Source organism: Danio rerio, chromosome 19 (assembly GCF_049306965.1).
Source record: "Danio rerio strain Tuebingen ecotype United States chromosome 19, GRCz12tu, whole genome shotgun sequence".
Lineage (NCBI taxonomy): Eukaryota > Metazoa > Chordata > Actinopteri > Cypriniformes > Danionidae > Danio > Danio rerio.
In genome coordinates, this window is record NC_133194.1 from 15,413,959 (window position 1) to 15,436,061 (window position 22,103).

A 22,103-nucleotide genomic window follows, 5' to 3' on the forward strand; every position below is an offset into this window, starting at 1 on the left:
TCCGTTAAACAGAAATTAGGAGAAAAAAATAAACAAGGGGGGCTAATAATTCTAACTTCAACTAGATATACAACACGTTAAAACTGTTTGAAAATAAGTCTTGTAAATATTCTGTAGTTACATTATTAATTGAGCTCATAATGTTGCTTACCAGAAAAGCACCATATGGTCTGTCTTTTTAGTGAAAAAGAAAAGTTTCATCAGAGTTTACTTCAGCCACTCAGCCACTAGATGTCAGTGTTGAGTGGCGTTTGCTGAAGTGTAATTATTGCTTTTACGTTCTCAGACACTTAATTACAGCCCTGTAAGATATTGCTGCTGTCTAAAATCCTTTATGGATCTCATCATCGCTGTATTTCCTGATAGAGGTTTCCTTTATGCTGTCAATGCGCTTCTAAATTGTAGAACCACCATTTAATTAATTGAGGCGAGAGCACTATAAAGCATCGCTCAAAATAGCACACCCTCCTCACAGCCCTTCTCCCTGCCAAACTCCCTTTTCTGGCTTTCATTTTTCTGTCTTTCTTCATTTAAAATCATGTCTTCTAAAAATATGGACATCAAAAACATGACAAAGAAGATAGCAAGAATGAACACAGATCAAGATTTTGTGTATTCCTTTGAGTGTTGTTTATGGAATCATTTCTTAAAAGCTTTCTTAAGTCATATCATTGTCTCATAGATAGGGTCATTTAGTCTCTGACTCTAATTGACTTCTTCTGTTCATCCAGTCATTGTAATTTGCTGTCTTGGACACAGAACAGCTAATCATGCTTTATATTTCATTATGTTCAACAGCTGCAGAGCTTCTAGTCTTTACAAAAAGTGCTCCAGGTTGCTATGACACAGTTCCAGTGACCCCTGACCTGAGATCAGATCAGCACAACAGAGAGCAGGTGAGACACATGCAGGCAGGTGCTTCAAAATCAACACCTGGATCATTTCCCTACTACAACTACACACGCTAAAATGCAACACTGTGCAAAACATGGCAAAAGCTAAGCAGAGATAAGCTTTGACATTTCAAACTAGATTTAAACTAGAAACTAAAAACAATTTTTTGTCATTTTTCCACCTGTAAGCATTATGCTATAGCTAATTTGTTTCGGAGCATTCAACAACGAGTTGCCATGTGCTTCCTTGTGCATTCAAGGTGGTTGGTGTGGCCTAGGTAGTTAGCAGATTGCTTTAAAATATGATGAAACAAGTATAATGAAAGCAATCTAGTATAAATATACCTAACTTCACCTCAAATAGCACAACAGAAACCAATATTAGAAGCTGTGTTTTTATTGTTTTTTTCTGTTAGCATCCCATGCCAGTGACTGGTTACAATTCCACAAAGACAGAGCGAGTAGAACTGGAAGGTTTTAGTTGGTGCAGTGACCCGGATAAGCACGTGATTGAGAAGAGTGATGGTGAATGAGGTCTGAGTAACTCATCTGACCTCAAGAGACACGTTACTAAAGTTATTAGCTACATTTCAATAATTGTAATTTGGATCATTTGGATTTTGTGAACAAAAATACACCAAACGAAAGCAAGTCAACTTTGCAAAAACTTCCATATATTGCTAAAAAGTGGTCAATGATGCTCAAATTATGTTTGTTCAGGCAAATTTTAAAAAGTTATATTTTGCTGCAGTTTTTCCCTCCCATTTACACGTCACCTGGTGTATACACATTTACCATGATCATTTAATAAAGAAATGGCTATGGATTTATTCACAAAACTGGGTTTTAAGGGAAAAAATGCAGTATAGGTTCTACAAGAATTCCTATTACACTGCACAACTCAGAAAAGATGGATCTATTCATCCAGAAATCCTGAAAACAGTTCTACTGTGAAGTCATGCACTATAACCTCTAAGAAACATGTTATTTGTGACTGCTCCCAACTATATGGCACTTTCCTTTCCATAAAGGATTGGATAACATGCCTATATGCCTCCTTTGATTAAATGTATAGCTCAGATATACATAATTCTGCATCCAATAATATGATTTTTGAAATGGCTTAACATAAAAGGGGAAAAACTACTGCATGCAACATCCATGCACAAAAAAGAGCGGGTTTTTATTGACGCAATATTTGGGCCAATATGAACAAACCAGTTGGGGCAAAAATGGTCATTTTAATATAGTTTAAACAATTTAATCAATGTTGGGTTTATCTGTCACGATGACCAGGAATCTAGCTCTTGTAGATCAGTGGAAACTTACTATCACCCAAACTACAATTCTGCCACAGAAATGCACTACATTTCCCATCAGTAACCTCACTCACACACCAGTTCCAGATCACCCCTGATTATACACACTGTTGGAAGCTCATCATGGACTGATATCCTGGACTGTTTATACACCACACTTGCACACACACAGGGCTGAGTCTTCTGTAATGGATGGATGCTGACAACGGAGTTGAGGATCCACACGCAGTTTATTAATAAGAGTGGTCAAGCAGGCAAAGGTTTACCTTTAGCATTACGAAGCGTTAATCCTGTCTAGTCTTTATGTGCTTTGATCCTTGCCTTGTTTTCTCGTTATTGATTCTTTGCCGCTTGTACTGACCATTCCCCAGTTTTTGACTACAATCTTGGATTACCTTTATGCTCTTGATTGCTACCAGTTTGACCATTGCCTACATGAATACTCTTATTAATAAACTGCGCATGGATCCTCAACTCTGTTGTCAGCATCCATCCATTACATCATTCACATTTGACCCACAACTGATTTTAACAAACCCACCGTTTGATTGTGATATTGTTTAATGGAGAAATCATCATTTTACAATGTTTTATAAGCATTTCCATAATAAACTTAGAAAAGTTTTCTGCAACTCTGAAATGGAATGGGTTTTAGTGTGTGCGAATGGAGCAGGAGAAAATAACTTCATTCAATTTTGCTTGTTTTATCATCAGAGGTGTTGATCAATTATAGGCCAGCTAGAGTAAAAAAGTAGCTAAAATGCAAAATGGTAAAAAACACAAGATGTAAATTGAGTAGAGTATGGACCATATATATTTTAAAATGTAACAATAGCAGGCTTAAACAAACTTCAAAACCTCCAAACCTCTACAACATTATTTCAATGCATAATTTCAGAGTCAGACAGTAGTATACAGTAGTGGTGGTTCTTGCCTTTGCGAACATCTCTAAAAACTATAAAAGACCCAATGCAAAATCTTTAAATCTGCCCTCTTTGCATTGGTTTTTTGGATTGTGAGGTAAACCCTGCTAACATGACATATACACAAAGGGATTAGTCTTGTATGACCTGATTTACACCACAGATGCACCAGCCTGCTTTCCCTTTGTCTGGTTAGTGTTTTTGTTTGAGGGTATAAAGCAGGGGAGATCTTCAGCATTTGTACCTTTTGACAAAGGAAACGTAAAATATGCCAAATGTCTTCTCATTACACACCAAATATGCTATACTCCAAAAAGACAATAATACAAGGCCGGGTTATAAGATCACCCAGACCAAAGATGGGCTCCAGGAAGTACACCGTTTTACCCAAGACATCAATCTAGCTCTGAATTCCAGGATTATGTGAAATTAATTCAGTTTTAGCGGGCTGTGGAACAGATGGCTGTTTCATTCAGGACTCAGGCTGGTTTTGTTGCCTGGCAATCTCTTCCCAAACCAAATCAGAGACCGTAAACTGTCACTTAGGGCCGCTGGAATCTCATTTCCCCCCACAACTCCAGCCATGAAATCGTCGGTCTCTACTCACATGGAGCTGCCACTGCTGCCCCCTGTTAAGATCGCTATGCAAAACAGCAAAGGCCTTTGGATTAATTGACATTTCATGAAATTATTCAGAGCAACTCCCTTTTAAGATATGGCGAGACTGAGGGGAAGATATATCGCTCACTTTCCATTCTGGACCTTTAAATCCTAACGCATAGAGTTAATAAATGTCATAGAGAAAAGTTTTGAAGGAAAGTGTTTTGAAAATCTGATTGAGGTCAGTGAAGGATCGTTCCATTGATAAATGCAATCGCCATTCTTTATTGTATATAAAAGTGTAGCTCATAGACATAGGGTTCAATAAAAGAAAAGTTCACTGAAAAAGAAAATATCTGAAAGTTATTCCAGACTAGTCATTCAGTGGAGGACAAAAGGAGAATTGTAAAAGTTCTTACACATTTCTATAAATTGAACGTATCAAAAAGGACAAAAACGCACCTAAACTAGTACAGAGAGGACACACCAAAGATGATAACTATAATGCCAATATCTATGATGTTTTTCAAATTAATCTAAATGTTTGAGAATATACGGAAATACACATCTATAGAGGATGGATATGGTTGAAATCACTTTCAAACAATTTTTTCAAGCAGGTGAATGATAAAACCCATACATTTCAGTTAGAATCACACAGTTAGCAAACACTTGGAATAACAATGTTATTGTCTGTTGTTGTGGATTATAGTTCTTAGTGAGAACAGGCCTTGTGTTTATTTACCTATTTAATATGTGGAATAGAGAAATGGCTCATTCAAAAACACATTCCGACTAGGTAATGTAACTAAATTTAAACTTTAAACATATGTTCTATAGTACGAATATGATTTAAATTCGGACATATTCCACCATCTTGTCATTACCACATCACCTACCCGAATAGGTTTCCTTGCTTTACTTTCATTTGTAAATTCTTTCCCATGGCTTGGTGTCCATTGGATGTAGTCTTCAGGATCTCCCCAGAAGTACGTCTTGCATACTGTTTTAGAGCGCAGTGCCTAGTGTACAATTTAAGAGTTAAAGTTTGTCTATTTAAAAGACTTTTTGTCCTCCATAACAAAAATAAATAGCTTATTTGTTTTGAATAACATAAGAGTAGGAATGTGTGGGATTCAATAATAGAATATATCACAGTAATGAACATAGTGTTAACATGGGGCTACAAAAATATTATGAATTATTAGTCTCCGAATTTTTTATCTTACATTTGTCCATCTATTCATCATGTTTTTGATAGTGAGATGACAAAGTGGTTAACGTAATGGCAACTATTATGCCATGAAATGTTGACACCAAGTAATAATAGAAGGTATTTTGTTATTATTAAGTGAACTATAATTATTCTATAACATAATACAATTTTAGTAAAAGGCCTGCTACCTTCAGGAAAAAGCACTGTCATCATGGTATCAGAGAGTAAACCACAGTAGGATACTGTATGATTTTTACCATACTTACCCCTATTTTACATTGTACTCCAAGATTCAACGAGTAATGCCATGCCATATGATAAACAATCGTGATAATTTTTGTTAAAATTAATTGCTTAATTTTTTTTTTTACTTTCTGTTAAATTGTAGTATAAATGTTATTTAAAATGTACAATTCAAAACAACAGCCTCCATTCTGTACACAGCAACCCAACTCTAATGTGTATAGAGGCACACTTTCTATCATCAGCTCTGCTTCAGCTGCATTTCTCTTGTGCTTCAGCCTGCTTTAGTTAAGGCGGGAGTTTACAGGAACAGCAGGCAGGCCCGGCCACATCACGCGCGGAGCAACACAGGAATGCATTGTATGTGTAAGAGACAGGGCAGATGAGCGAAATAGTGCCTAAGTTAATTAAAATTCTTTCTCTCTTGAATGTCTCAAAAGTACCCAACGGTCCATTAAAATCAAGTCACGCATTATGTTATGAAAAGATTCTCTCAAATGTACTGACCGAACGTCGATTCGCTTTACTGCAGTAAAAAAGCCTCACTGTCACAACATACACACAAGTGAGCCGCGGAGGAACCCCGAAGGTTGTCAGTGCGCGCTACGGCTCTGAAAGCACACACAGTAAATTGAAGAGAGGATCACAGCAAAAACCCGGACTGGAGTTTGATGTTATCAAGTAACAAAAACAAATAATAATGTTGTCTGACACTAGATTATGAATCATATTGTGGTTCTTAAAGTAGTGAAAGAGCATAGTGGAGGATATACATTGTTATTTTTATTTTTTGTTCCACTGCAGACACGTACATGGTCTTTAAGCGTGCCCAGTCCGCGCTGTAGGCTCTAGTCTCTGGGGAGCAGGATTCTCTGTACTCTGACCTCTAGATACATTGATAGTTCTGTTAATGCAACGGGAATATGCGTGAGCGCGCACCACGCGCACTCATGCATTAGACGAGTTTGGAAGTTTATTAGCTGAAATGGGGCACACAGTTCCAAGATGTTTAATCTTGATTCTACTCATACATGTATCTAATGTGGTTTTATTAATCAATATTTTATTTGTACTGAGAATTATAAAAGCAGATGAATATATATATATATATATATATATATATATATATATATATATATATATATATATATATATATATATATATATATATATATATACATACACACACACGCACACGCACACGCACACACACACACACACACACACACACACACACACACACACACACACGCATTTACATTCTTTGCTATAATTATAAAGGAATGCCATCAATAGTTTGCAGAATAAAACTGTTTACTCAATCACATAAATCCTCTTTTCTCATTGCTTATATATTATATTATATCATATTATTCCATTTCTTTATTTAAACAGTTATAATTACTATATGAACATTAGGAAAATGTAGGAGATTTCAGTGCAATTAAACTTATTTTACAGCAATAAAAATTAACATTAGTTTGATTAACAACTGACAAAATCCTCATAAACACCATTCTGCTTGTTATTTTTTTCCACATACAAAATAAATAATGTAGCCTATATCATAGTGTTGGGTTAAAGAATTATTAAAACAAAGAAAATGAAAAAAAAACTATCATAATTATAATTGGGTGACACAGTGGCGCAGTAGGTAGTGCTGTCGTCTCACAGCAAAAAGGTCGCTGGTTTGATCCTCGGCTCAGTTGGCGTCTCTGTGTGGAGTTTGCATGTTCTCCATGCATTCGTGTGGGTTTCCTCCGGGTGCTCCGGTTTCCCCCACAGTCCATAGACATGCGATACAGGTGAGTTGAGTAAACTAAACTGTCCGTAGTGTATGTGTGTGAATGTGTGTGTGGATGTTTCCCAGAGATGGGTTGCGGCTGGAAGGGGATCTGCTGCGTAAAAATGTGCTGGATAAGTTGGTGGTTCTTTCCGCTGTGGCGACCCCAGATTAATAAAGGGACTAAGCCGACAAGAAAATGAATGAATGAATGATCCTAATTAATTTCATACAATGGCATCACTGAATGCTCTTTTCATTCCAATAGACTGGTGTAAAGACCTGTGAGGAACCCCTGTCTGGTTTTGGCATCCAGGCACTCTAGTCAGGGGTTCCTCACATTCATTTCTGTCATTCGATTCAAGTATTTGGGATTCCCGGCCAAATCTTTCTCCTTCCTGTTGATTAGCTCCTGCTATTCTGGCTCCAGGAGCGTCTGCCAGTAACATGCCTTTCTGGCACAGGAGGTCTGTGAAGCAGCTCCTAAGAAACGCCTGATCATGTGGAATGCGACGGGAATTCAATCAAACATTTGGGTGCCTCTGAACACTGTGGCACCATGTCACCTCTTACTTTATGCAGTAAAATAAAGAATTCCCTTTATATGTTGTGACGATATTTGGGCCTTTTCTCGTAAGCTGCATGCTGGCAAAATGAGATTTCATTCCTTGCATTACATTTTCACACAGCTATTTTAGGTTTGTTCTGAAATTCATTCTTTGAGTTGCGATTTACTCACTTCAACAAAAAATGTAAAACCGTTGAAGCATTTTAGATATTCCTTTACTTGACAGCAGTTTAAACTACAAACTTTTGCAGACAGTTTTCAAAATAAGACACAAAAAGATGTCAAAAAAGTGTCTCTCAAATGCATTCAGAAACGGTTTATCTCAGATGCACGCATACTATACAGTATGTTCAAACTATATAGCTAATCTACTATAACCATATAACTAGTTTACATGCAAACACTGTATGTGTATAGATGAATATTGTTTTATTTTTGTGACATTGCCACCTACTGGCCTGGTGTATATATTAAAGTCCCTTTGTCATTTTTACAGATCTATAGGCAGTTTTTTTTATATTATTCTGACATAGAAAATAATTTTTTTTATTTTCGTAAAACATTCAAACTTTTAGCTGTATTGCTGTATGTTCTCTCCGTGTTTGCGTGGGTTTCCTCTGGGTGCTCCATGTTTTCCCAACTGTCTAAAGACATGTGGTAAAAGTGAATTGTCCGTAGTGAATGAGTGTGCATGGATGTTTCCCCGTGATGGGTTGCGGCTGGAAGGACATCCGCTGTGTAAAACATATGCTGATAAGTTGGTGGTTCATTCCACTGTGGTGACCCCAGATTAATAAAGTAACTAAGCCAAAAAGAAAATGAATGAATGAAATGTAGTATTTTACTCGATCATCTTCACAGATATAAGCTGAAAAGAAGTGGTTCGCCCCAAAATGAAAGATCTAGTATCATTTACTCACTCAAATTTACGTCTGACTAATTTTGGTGATGCATTTCTTAAAATAAGAATGAAAGTAAAACACGTGGGTGAGTGACTTTTAACTTTCTGAGTTAACAAATAGACTAACTAGCAAAACCTAGCATGAACTAGCAATTTGTCTTGCTTTTTTATACTTTTTTTCCCAGAATACTTAATATGTGATTCCTATAAAATAATGTAAGATAGACAATTTTATTAATTCTCCTTTAAAGATGACAAAAACTGTTGTACAAATTAGCTAATAGCTGATAACACCTCTTCACATATTCTGTAATCACACCTCTTCACTAATTCTTTAAGTTCTTCTGCTTCAAAGTTTCACTTTTTCTGTAATGAATTGCAAAAGTTACAGCAGTTTATGAAAGAAAATAGTTTCACCATACATCTTTTTTCTTTTTTTCTGTTAATATTTATTATTTCATGTAAGTCATAATTCATAGTTTTAAAAAAGGTGCTTGGACAGCAATTATAACATTTTTATCATTATTTTAAATGATTATTGTCTTGTTTAAACTGGCCATGCAAAGTACAACAGTGAATTAACTAGCAGTTAACTAATTAACTAGTGAGTAACTAGCAAAACCTAGCATGAACTTGCAACACTACAATTATATATAAAATACTTAATATGTGATTCTCATTAAATAATGTGAGACAGACTATTTAAAAAAAAATCTTCTTTAAAGATGACAAATGAAAACTGTTGTACAAACAAGCTAAACACACCTTTGCATGCGCTGTAAGTTCTTCTGCTTCACAGGTCTACGTTTTCTGTAATGAATTGCTAAATTTACAGCAATTTATGAATGAAAAGAGTTTCACATGCACCATTTTTTTCTGTCAATATTTATTATTTCATACATTTTTTTTTAAACAAATAGGCTACAATGAATGTATATTTTAACAAACTTTTTCCACATGTGTTACAGGTGTTTTTCTATTTATATACACTTTCCATTTGCATTATGGGACCAGAATCACAGCTCAAACAGCGATTATTACATTTTTATCGTTATTTTAAATAACAATCTGAACCAGATTGTAAAAAGTACAACAGTGAATTAATACTGTCAATTAACAGAAGTTGTCTGTTTTTAATTTATGGTAAAAAAATAAAAATAAAAATCCGTATTTTTTGTGTTTAACTAGCAAAACCTAGCAGGAACTAGCAATTTGTCTGGACTTCTTACAATTTTCTTCCCCAAATACTTAATATGTGATTCTCAATAAATAATGGAAGACAGACTATTTTTTTTATTCTTTTTTTAAGATGACAAATCAAAACTGTAGCTCAAACAAGCTAAAAGCTAATCACACCTCTTACTCTGTAAGTTCTTCAGCTTCAAAGTTCCACTTTTTTCCTAAATTTACAGCAATTTCTGAATGAAAATAGTTTCACCACACACCTTTTTTCTATCACTGTGTTGTACTTTCTTATCAAACCATGCTGCACGGTAACACTCAAGGCCTAAGCGTTTTTGTCTGCTCCATCAGTGGCTAAGAAAAAGGTCAACATCCTTATCCCTCACGCTGGATGTGTTTTGATTCAGCCTGCATTAACATAAGCCACATCCATCCTGTTTTATCCTTAACACCCCCCCCACACACACACGTATTGCCCTCCCTCCATTCTCTGTCCTTGGCCTCTTCTTGATTGTCACGTCTGGGTGACACAAAGTGCTGCCACAACGACTGGGTCGCCCCTCCTCTGCTCGCCCAGCTGTCGGTGGTTACATAATAGCAAGGCCTTGTTGTGCTTGGTGTCTGGCTTTGTGCGCTTGTCACTGAGCATGATTGCGGGTGAGATTAAGCAGTGGGTGAGAAGACGCCACGAAGAGCTTTCTACCTGCCTCCCAGCGGTGGAAACACAGACAACACACACGGGCACAGATTTGAGGGCTATGGAGGAAATTGGAAGCTCTTTTAGCGCTCACTATCACACTGTGATTTGTTTGTGATGTCTCGCTTGTCGTGGTGTCTGAACGTCTCGACTGCATTAAAGGGGCTGAAAGCACACCATGAGCATCTTTTGATTGTTTTTGACCTTTCTTTCCATTTGTTTTGGAAAGCTATGCGATACTGCAAGAGCTGATTTGGCTTTTTTGATATCTTATAGTTGTTTTATTGCAGCTTTTGGTTACAAACAAAGTAGCTGAATGCACTCAAGAATATAACTGAATTAAGTAAAAATCTCCCATGCAGATTTAAATGTGGCCGTACAACAAAAATAAAACTTTGTTTAACTCCAGAATCTTTTGTTCAACCATCTGAACAGATTTGAAGGGGATCTATTATGCAAAAATCAGTTTTATAAGAGGTTTAAACACAGTTGTGTGGAAGCAGTGTGTGAATGTAGCCATAGTAAAAATGAATTAACTCTATTTTTTTAGTCACACTTGATAAAAACAGTCTGCAGAAATGTTTTTATTGACATTTTCCGTTTATATATGTCATCAGAGGAGAAAAGCTATGCCTGTTATTGACGATCTTTCCCTCCTTAGCATAGATAGCTCTGAGTGAGAAGCAGCCATCGGCCATTAGAGTTTTGTATCTGTCACTTAGGCCCCATTTGTGCTAATATATTTTAGTTTTAAAACAATGTTTTACAATTAACATGATCCATGTCCACACTGGAGTTTCATCTAGCATTTCTGAAAAGATCTCCATCCACACTATACCACTGGAACGCACATCACGTGACCACACACACACTCTGGCATGCGCTGCAGCGTATGCGGATGTCTGAGCCCCAGTCAGTCTGCGGGTGACGTCACACTTAACGATTGGATACTTGTGTTTTGTAGTTAAACTAATTAAAATCTACAATATCGATGCTGTAAAAGGTCCCTTATGAAACTTAAAATAGTCTTATCAATCTTTCATTGGCAGATTTTTGTGGCTGAACAACACTTCAGTGAAGATATAACCCATTTGTAACAACAACATCAAACATTACATCAGCTTTGCGTGAAGCTAAAACAGTTTTAAAGCAGAACATTACCTGTCTAAGAGAAATCCTTCAGCCATTGTGTCATCCTTTCTCCAGCGTGCAAAGGTAATTCCAATATTGATTCAGGTTTTTAAAACGGCGGTCGGTGAAGCTGCGCACAAAAGGCTGCGCAGTTGTTCAAATCTGCATTTGCTGACAGACAGTTTGCCCTACTTATTGGAATTATGAAAGATGTCGGCCCGTCTCTATTTAATTGGATGAACATTTTTTTTAGTTTTATGCCTTATCCAAAATATAAAAATACATATAAATACATTTAGGTCATTTACTTTTATCATCACTACCAGACTGTGATGAGCCTTTCAACCAGCACAACAAAAATGCTTCTGAAGACAATCACCTACTGCACCTTTAATATATCAATTTATGTAACCACGTACACTGATTCTGCATGTTGTTTGCCTTTATTTCTTATATTGTATAAACATATTGTTCGTTATCCTTTTATAATGGCCAATGCTGATTATTAAAACTGATAATCAGCAAAAGAGACAGGGTATGCTTTATATTTTTGAAGAAAATGAAAGGAAGCAGTTTATAGCATATAGGCTCCGTTTTGTTATAAATATGCATGCAATGAAAATGACGGTCATATAAATATATAAATTCATGATGCCTAAATATTTTTAGTGTCTGTTAAGTTGTTTAATATTAAAATGAAAATAGGCAGTTCCTTATAGACTATCATGTTTTCATTTTAATGTTAAGATAGTGACTCACATAGCCAGGGTGATGGGAATAACCGTATAAAGTACACTGTTACCATTGAAGATTTACCCAACGTGTCCTCGGGAGTTTGTTTTTCAGATCAAACTTGTGAAGTCTTAACTTTGGAAAGAGTGCAAGACTGATCTCATTTAGGTGAATGTCTGCGGCCACGTCTCCGTTTTCAGATGTCTCTGTTTTTCCCCATCTACACTAACATGGAGCAGCAGTGTTTTAAAATGAAAATGGCCTCTTCAGCGTTTTCAAAAAGCTTTGTTTTCGAGGCTATAAAACTTGGGGGTATGGTGAACGGAAAGCATAACCATAGCAAAACTTATGCGTTTTAAAACTAAAATGTATTAGTGCGAAATGGGGCCTTAGTTCCACCTTCGTTTGAAAAGAGGCTAGGAGTACAATCTCATTTAAATTTAAAGCAACAGGCACCAAAATAGCACAAGTAAATTCAAAGAGCTATAAACAATTATTTCTGTGGTATTTTGAGCTGAAATCACAGAGGTCCCCTTTTAAGGAATGCTTCAACCAATCGTAGATACCCTTCTGTCGTTCCCAAAAATGTTGAAGTACAACCAAAATGTTTCGGTAAACATTTAATTAAATTGTGTGAAGAGAGAAAAAAGATGAGCAAATAAATGGACAAAATGGCTTTACTTAACACACTATGGTAGTTGTTTAGAAGTGTTTGCATGTGAGTGATCACAGAGCTGTGCATTTAAATCAAAGGAAAGTGGAAAAGTGCTTCTTTTGCATCTTTATTTCCTCTGCATCTCTCTTTCTGAAAAATCAAAGTTGTGCTACTTGTAAGAGAAAAGTGCGCTTTCTTTCTTGATGTGAAGTGTTTCTTTTTAAATTTAACAAAAAAGAAAAAAAGCGTCCTGAATTGCAAATTAGGTGCATTTCCATCAAATTTTAGAGCAGCTGTTGGCACAAATGGTGCAGTGGTTAGTGCATCGACACATGGCACTCAGGTGTTAATGGCGACCCAAGTTTGATTCGCACCTCGAGGTCCTATGCCTCATTCTGCTCCTCACACTTTCCTGTCTATACTCTCTCTACTGAACATTAACGGTGAAAACCCCAAAAAAATCATCATAAAAAAGTTTTAGAGCTGCTGACTGTAGTATTGGTAACCTAGTAACCAACTGTAAACAAGGCAATCATAATAGAGACAGCTGATACTGACGTGTAACGTTGTATGTCATTTTATTCAGCAAATACATTCTTATCTCTGATTATTTACATCAATGACGTTCTTTTTTGCACAAGTCTAAAAACTATCTCAAACGAGCGCAAACCCCTTTATACGAATGAAGGGATTTGTATTTAAAATTTGGGATTTTCATCACTTGTCTTTCTTGTGATAATGAAAAAATTTGCAATAACACAGGTTAATTAAAACCCAGCTGGTTGTCAGTTAGTATATGGTTGTGGAAGTCTGACCTTAATGCACTGAACAGAGGAAAATATTTAGAGAGAAATTCTCATCTCAGAGTATCCATTGGAAATTAAAAGGTGTTTACTGGTCAGAGCTCAATACGCTTGTTAAGTGTGATGTTACGCAAAGTGGCTTCCGGGTCCTAGTGCTATATCAATTTTTTTTTTTTTCATCAAATGGTCAATATAAACGTTTACAAAGTAATGTAATACTTTATCGCGATCGCAATATATATATATTAGGGATGTAACGGTATAAGGATTTCACGGTTCGGTAATACCTCGGTATGAATGTCACGGTACGGTATTTATTGAATCATTTACAGGAAAAAACAAAACTTATGAAAATACTACAAAAAAGTGCCAAAAGTGTCAATGACATACAAATTAGCCATCTATCTGTAAGCTTTGAAACAGGAACTTCAATTTTAATAACAAAAAATTATTAAACCATGTAAAAAAATAAAGTTTCAATTTAGTATTGTTGAAAACTCATCACATTCAACATTTAATCACTCACTCACTTAGATAGAGATGGGTTTAAAGGAAAATTATTATATAAATATAATCTGGTAAAAGCTGGTATCTCTGGGCATTTACAATGTCCCCTGCAACAGAAAAAACCCTCTCATTTGGGACTGAGGTTTCTGGGACAAGAGAGATATGACTTGGCCCAGGTTGACAGCAGTGGGTAACGTTGTGCATTGTCTTTCCCCCACTTGAGAGGACAAACCATGAGTGAGATAGAGGTCTCATGTCTGTATCAAGCTGAACAGTGTGCTGACAACACCGCTATTCAGTACGCGCACGACAACACAGCTGATAAGAACTCGCGCGACAACACCGCTATTCAGTACGCGCGCGGCGACAACACCCGCTTTAGAGTTTTCCAGTACTTTTTCATCCCCGCTTCTAGCAGCACACTCCATTTCCGCATTACTGGATCTGTAGCGACAACAGACCGCAAGGGAAGATGGTCAAGCATGGGCTGATGGGAATTGTAGTTTTCGCTACCTCCCGTTCGCTTCATTCGCCTGAGCAAATTTTCTCAGAAGACCTATAGTTTTACCGAGTCAAAACTATAGGTCTTCTAATATCGAAAAAAATTTATATTGCGGTATGACGGTATTTACAATACCGTTACATCCCTAATATATATATATATATATATATATATATATATATATATATATATATATATATATATATATATATATATATATATATATATACACATACAGTTGAAGTCACAATTATTGGGCCCCATTTGACTTTTTTTTTTCTTTATCAAATATTTCCCAAATTATGTTTAACAGAGCAAGCAAATGTTCACAGTATGTCTGATAGTGTTTTTTTCTTCTGGAGAAAGTCTTATTTATTCTATTTCAGCTAGAGTAAAAGCGTTTTTTTAATAATAAAAAAACATTTTAAGATCAAAATTATTAGCAACTTTAAGCTAAATTTTTTCCGATAGTCTACAGAACAAACCATCGTTATACAATAACTTGCCTAATTACCCTAACCTGGCTAGTATATATATATATATATATATATATATATATATATATATATATATATATATATATATATATATATATATATATATATATATATATATATCCAAGCATATTATCCAATAGCCAGAAAATGATTAATTTTTAATGTACACTATGATTTTATAGAAAACTCACTTTAATGTGTGACATGACTTAAAAATTCAAATGACTAGCGGCTTGGACCCAGAAACAGTAATCCAAACATCACTGGTACATCATGACTTAAAAAGCGGATAGTTCGCTTTATTAAGCGGTTTATTTGTCTGAAACATGGTCCAAAATATTTTAACAATACATGTGCAAAGTTTGTACAAGACCTTTTTTACAATACTAAACTCACTTTGTCAAAATACATCTAGTACAGCCCTATAAATCTCAGCGTAATACAAATGAACATGGGTCACATCGCTTACAAAAAATATCTCAAAATTCACATTTGAGCCATTTGAAGATAAAGCATTTGTAGATCCAATAAGCCTCCTTTTTAGCAGGATATGAATATATATGTATGTTAACAAAGCGAATTTCATGTTGTAAAAAAGTTGCTGTATAAGTACTTTATGCTCTGCTTATATTGCTTAGTATGACCTGATTTTTGTTTTTTTAATGTTAATTGGTTGTTGGTCGGATTAAGATTGATCACACTTGTTAATACTTATTTATTTTATACCTCTCCCTACAATGCAAGAAGCCATAAGTGGACAAAGGCTTTTTACTGAAAGTTGGTTTAAATAAAATATTAAACTTCTCTGCAACTGAGTCTGTGGTTATGGTCTACATACATTTATCTGGAGTAAACATAATGAAGCTTGTGACAAACCATGATCAATATTGTGCTGTTTCAATGAAATATCAAATGTCATAATATAAACCTAGAATATCAGATGCTCATTTTGAGTGATCATGCTTATAAAGATGCTTATGCTTATAAAGAGATAAACATTGCACTGCTGTAGTGTTTCTTAAAAGTATAATCATAAAGTCTAAATTTCAGTTGTGACCTTAAAACATATTAACATATTATGGCCCGTGTCCACTAAGTGGTACAGTACAGTATGGTTCAGTTCGGTACGCCTTTATGGTTTCCACTGTCAAAAGGCGTACCAAACCGAACCAAACCATACCATTTGTTCAGCACCTTTTCGAAAGGGTACCAAACACGAGAAAGGGTAGCAAAAGGCGGACCTAGCTGAACGCTATTGGTTTACAGAGATACATCATTCGCTTACGCAACAAGCCAGATTAAAAACAAAGGACTCGCCATGTTTAAAATACACAGCAGAGATTACAGTAAAACTATTTATACATAATAATACATAACAACAAGCCATGGTCGACCCGGGCTCTATATCTGAAATAACAAACTTCTTGAGCTGATGATATTAACGTGTGCTTGTCATAAACTGACAAACGTGAGAGTGAAGCCCGAAAAAAAGAAGCCAGAAAAAATGAGCACATTATTTTAACTACCATGTTTAACTGATATCATCACCTTTTGGATTATTATGAACTCAGAATGATGGAATGACTCTCTAACAGAGGGTACAGGTCTGCTCTGACTGTGGGCTATATTTTGTGTTATTTTTTAACCTAAATAAGGACTCTGTAGTTGGTAACATATCGGAGACTATAAGGGTCTGTATGTGTTCATATATGTTGCATTTATTTATTTATGTTATATAGTTGCAGGCGTTACAGTAGGCTATTTCGCACTGTCATTGATCTGCAGTTATAATCAAATCCTGTTCATAGAAAAGTTAGTAATAAACATTCATACACAAGTATTTATGTGTTTAAAGCATCTGTTTTGCGAGAAGTGCTTTTAATATGATATGTAAGCGACCCATACAGTTTAACTGTAGACATTTTCTCGAGAGAAAATGACATCGACTAAAACTTTCTGTCTTATACCACGCCCACCAAAAGGGTACCCTTGGTAATGGAAACGCAAACCTGATGAAGGTGACTCGTACCGTACAGTATAGTCAGTGGAAACGAGCCATTAGCAGTCTCAAATGTGTTCAAAATACAGTGACATTTAAATTGCTGCAGTTTAGTTCAGTTCACATTGGTTTTCTTTTATAGATATAGGGGACATTCTACTAGAATTGTTCATTTTCGTTTATAAAAAATATGACAGGGCCTGTTCTTAAAGCTTGTTGTCCTCGAAAATACATACAAAAACAAGCATAAAATCATACAATTCAACGATAGAACGCATCCTTGATCACCATCAGCTTCCCCATCAAATGCTGTCACCTCTGAGTCATTGCCTTATAGGTGTAAAGCACACAGTGTATGTTAAATTTAACGCAAATATGACAGGACTGACAGAAACATGGAGACATTTGTAAATTTATTTGAATTACATATTTGTAGTGTTTATGTGTTGGATTTTTCTATAATTTCATGTTTTTAATCAATTGATGTGAATGATAACAACTTAAACTTGCCATTTCTGAAGTATTTTTTTTCTAAATAACAGTAACATAATTAACTAAATTAGCATAACAAAAATATTAAAGCTGTAGGTTTAATTGGGCTGAGGACAAGGATAATCCAGCCTGATCTCATAAGGAAACGTAAGTATTTTATGCTCTTTCAGTTTAGTGGCTAATTCGTACGAATTCATACGAGTTGAGTCATACGAAAATGTATGATTTTAAAAAGGAGGTGTGGCACCAAACCCCAGCCATCATTGGGTGATGAGCAAATCGTACTAAATTGTACAAATTACATTGTACGAATTAATACGAATTAGCCACTAAATCAAAAAGTTACGAATTGTCATGAGATTGTGTTGGACAATCACAGGGTTTGGACATTTGTAAAGTGTTTTTAATAAAGACAAAAAAAAAAAAACTGAGAACCAAATAATCGACATATTCCTCTACAGAACAACTTGCAGATATCAACCATCAGTCCATTTTAGAAAATTTTGGGATGAAATTCTTTTTAATCGCTGTTTTTATGTTTTTATTTTAGATAATCTATGGTTCTGGTAGAATGTCCTATAGGTTAAGTGGAAGTTATATCATTAATGTAAACAATAAAACCTTAATGTTATAATAGATTCACTTTTAATCTTCATAGGGTGCGCAAACCAGACTTGTTGTTAATGCAGTGACGTAATTAAAAGCACAAGATGGTTTGTGGAGATTATGCAGCTTAATGAGCGTAAATCACATCTGTTGACTGCAGTTCACTGACAATAGCTGAGAGCTAATGCTAATGTGGTTTATTTAGGCGGAGATTAAACAGGTTTAGCACACATATAGCTATTTTCATGGCATTTAATACTTTACTAGTGTGAAGGTGGGGCGGTGTGGTGGCGCAGTGGGTAGCGCTGTTGCCTCACAGCAAGAAGGTGGCTGTTTCGAGTGTCAGCTGGGTCAGTTGGCATTTATTTGTGGAGTTTGCATGTTCTCCCAGTGTTGTGGGTTTTCTCTGGTTGCTCCAGTTTTCCTTACAAGTCCATGCGCTATAGGTGAAATGGGTGAGCTAAATTGTCTGTGTATGTGCGTGAATTAGAGTGTATGGGTGTTTCCCAATGCTGGAAGGGCATTCGCTGCGCAAAACCTATGCTGGATAAGTTGGTGGTTCATTCCACTGTAGCGACCACTGATTGATAAAGGGACAAAGCCACAAAGAAAATGAATGAATGAATAGTGTGAAGGTCAGGGTGTGAAGAGCTGTATATGTGGCCTGTTTATTACAAAATTTCAATATGGAGTCCTCTCACGAACAATATCCTCAGCTGTCAGCTTTGCTCTGAATTTGCAACATTGCGACTGACATGTTATTCTTTAACAGCATTCCTGCTCTTATTTGCCATCAATTGAACAACAACACTGCATCCAGATGTTCTCGAACTGGATTTTTCAATAGCGTGTTTTATGTACATCAGTTTTTACATGCCTAATGCACCTTTATTAAAAATGAAGATCCGATTGAAGCGTTTGCTTCAACTTTTCACTGTTTGCTTAAATGAATGTTAGTTTATGGCTGTGACAGATGGCGACCTTTCTTCTTCATACATCTAATTCCGGGATGCATGCGAGCTTCTTGTAAACCTGCTTTAATAAGCAGGTTATTGAGCGTGAAACTATAAATAAGGGAGTGGAAGGGTGTGGGCATTGTCAATTTACTGCAAGTTTCCCTGATTTCCCTTGGGCGTGGGCTGTTAATTTAATGCAGGATGGCATTGTGGACGTCACACACTGCTGTAGACGACAGGGAATCCATGAAGGCCTTTCAAAAGCAGCCCACCACTTAGGCCTTTGAAATGCAGCCCATTTGTAAGCAGATTTTACAGCTCACCTGCATGGAAACGACCGTCAGTTCTCCGCCAGCCTCTGAGCACCAGCAGTAGAAGCGTTTTTTTTTTTTTCTCTTCCAATGCCTCTTTTCTTCTCCGTCAGATCCAGACCAGCTTTTCCCTCTCTCTACCGACCATAACAGGGAGCCAAGCCTTACATTAAATCTGTGTTTCTGCATAACGGGGCCTCTAGTGTTTTTTTCTGGGCTGCTGGGCCTCTCTGTCTCTCTCTTTGCAGAGCAAGTGCTTTATTGCCTTATACAGGCAAATCCAGCTGTACTCTTTTTATCTTTCTGTGCGTGCATATATATATAAAACACTAGCTCTAAATGCTGCTTAGGAGTCTGCTAAAATTCTTCAGATGTTCTCAGATATTAATATAAAATTATGTTGCTTTATATTGCCAGTGTTTGCCTTGGCAACCATCGCTTTTAGTCTTGTTCATTCTAAATGTTGGTGATCTAAACGAACCACTAACCATAAGTATTAAAGTTCTGTGCATAATTCATCCTCCACACCGCAATTACAGATGTTAATTATACTTTAGATTACCCACAGTTTGTTACTGCAGATGTATAATGGTTTTCATGGACAGATTTTTCAGATAACTACCACTTTACAGAACACACATGTTGGTGTTGGTGGTTTATGAGGACACTCCATAGGCATAATGAATTTTATTATGTAAGTGCACGGTGTAAATCAGCCTAGTAACCATTTAAAACACATTGCGAATCAGTCTAGTAATTAACTACCAGTGTTTCTCAACCACGTTCCTGAAGGACCATCAACACTGCATGCTCCTGTGTCTGCCACACCCATTTCAGGTCTTTCAGGCTCTGCTAATGAGCTGATGATCAGAATCAGATGTGTTTGGTTACGGAGACAGAGGAAAATTTGTGCAGAGTTGGTGGTCCTTCAGGAACATGGTTGAGAAACACCGACCTAGAACAACCTAATCATTGCTTGAGCCTTGCTTGAGCCTTCTGGCAACAGCTGACCTGCAAAAACCTAGTAACTACCTAGTTGGTTGTCAGGTTGTTACTGCTGTTGCTAGATTGTCAACACAGGCTCATTCTGAAAACGTAGCTGAAACGAATGCTATGTGGCGATATGACGCCATTCCTTTTGTCATCTACCAGCTGACCACTTACCTCCATATGGATGGCTTTCCCACCTCTACGAGTTTGTCTAGTAGCTCACCATGTACGTCAGTGGACTTGAGACTGGACTTGAGACGCAGAGAGGAGTTGACCATGATAACAGGATTTAAGTCCAGTGAAGAAGGGTTCCAGCAAGTGGGTAAGACAAAAACAGAATCCCAAATTTTTTTTATAAATAAGTGAATAACAGGGTGAGAATGTGGTAAAATCTGAAAACGTAGTAAAAATCTTTTTCTGGATTGCTTTTTAAAGCTTCCAGTTGGGTTTGGGGAAAGGGAAGGGCGGGTCAATCGGTGCTTTTGAAAACACTATTGGTTGGGTTTAGGGAAGGAGGAAGATGGGTCAGGCCCCTGGTGGATTTACGCAAGAACAGCAAGCGCGAATGGCATTAGAGAAAGAAATTTGAGATCTGAAAACGCATACACAGCGGCCTCTGGTGGATTTATGAAAAAAAAAATGGAAAAAAAAACATAGCTCCTGGGACATATTTGATACTTTCCAGAAATATATATAGGAGTATGTAATCAGAATGAGCCTGGGTTGTAGATTTTTCTAGGATGCTATTACACAATTTCTATGCGATTGCCAGGTTGTTCTAGTTATTTTTAGAGTGTTTAAGAAGTTATTCGACAGTTACTAGATGGTTGGTTAGTCCATTACTAGTGTAATGATGGTTACTAGGTTGATGCAAAGTGGATGCCGCTGTGTTTTGGCTGTTTGTAGATACTAATCCATGTCTATATATTTGGCTGAGTGTTTGGTTTTTGAAGTTTTTGTTTAGGTAGTAACACCATTTCTAGCTGGTAGCCCAGCTGTTCTAGTTATCGCAAAGTTGTTCTGTGTTGTTACTAATCATTGCTAGATTATCAGGTTGTTCTGGCTGTTCCGTTCATATTACACCTCTGTGGGGTACAGTAGTTAGGATGTTCTTGTTGATTACAAGGTCATTGGTATGCTGTGTAGTTAACTGGTGATTTTTTGATGCTATGGTGTTCTAAAAACTTATATTGCTGTTTCTAGGCCTGCCTCAGAAATACCGTTCCATACTATATAGTATATTAAGAACAGTATGCGAGAAGTACATGGTTGACCTACTTCCAGATTCCGAAGTATGCATCTGATGGACGCCACGATATCTCATCATTTAAAGTGACGCAACTGTCGCTAGTAGGTCATGTGATAATGACAAATATCAGATGTAGTATGTTCTATCTCCATTCGTACTCACATTTATAATGTATAGAACATACTTTTCTAAAGGTTGTGTGGTAAATTTAAATTGAAACGGAGTACCTATTCAAGTAGTATGCTATTTCTAACATAGGCTAGGTGGTGTTTGTCAGGGCATCAATCTCTTAACTAGACTATTTCTTGTGTTTTCTAGATATTTAGGCATTGCAAGATGGTTGCCAGA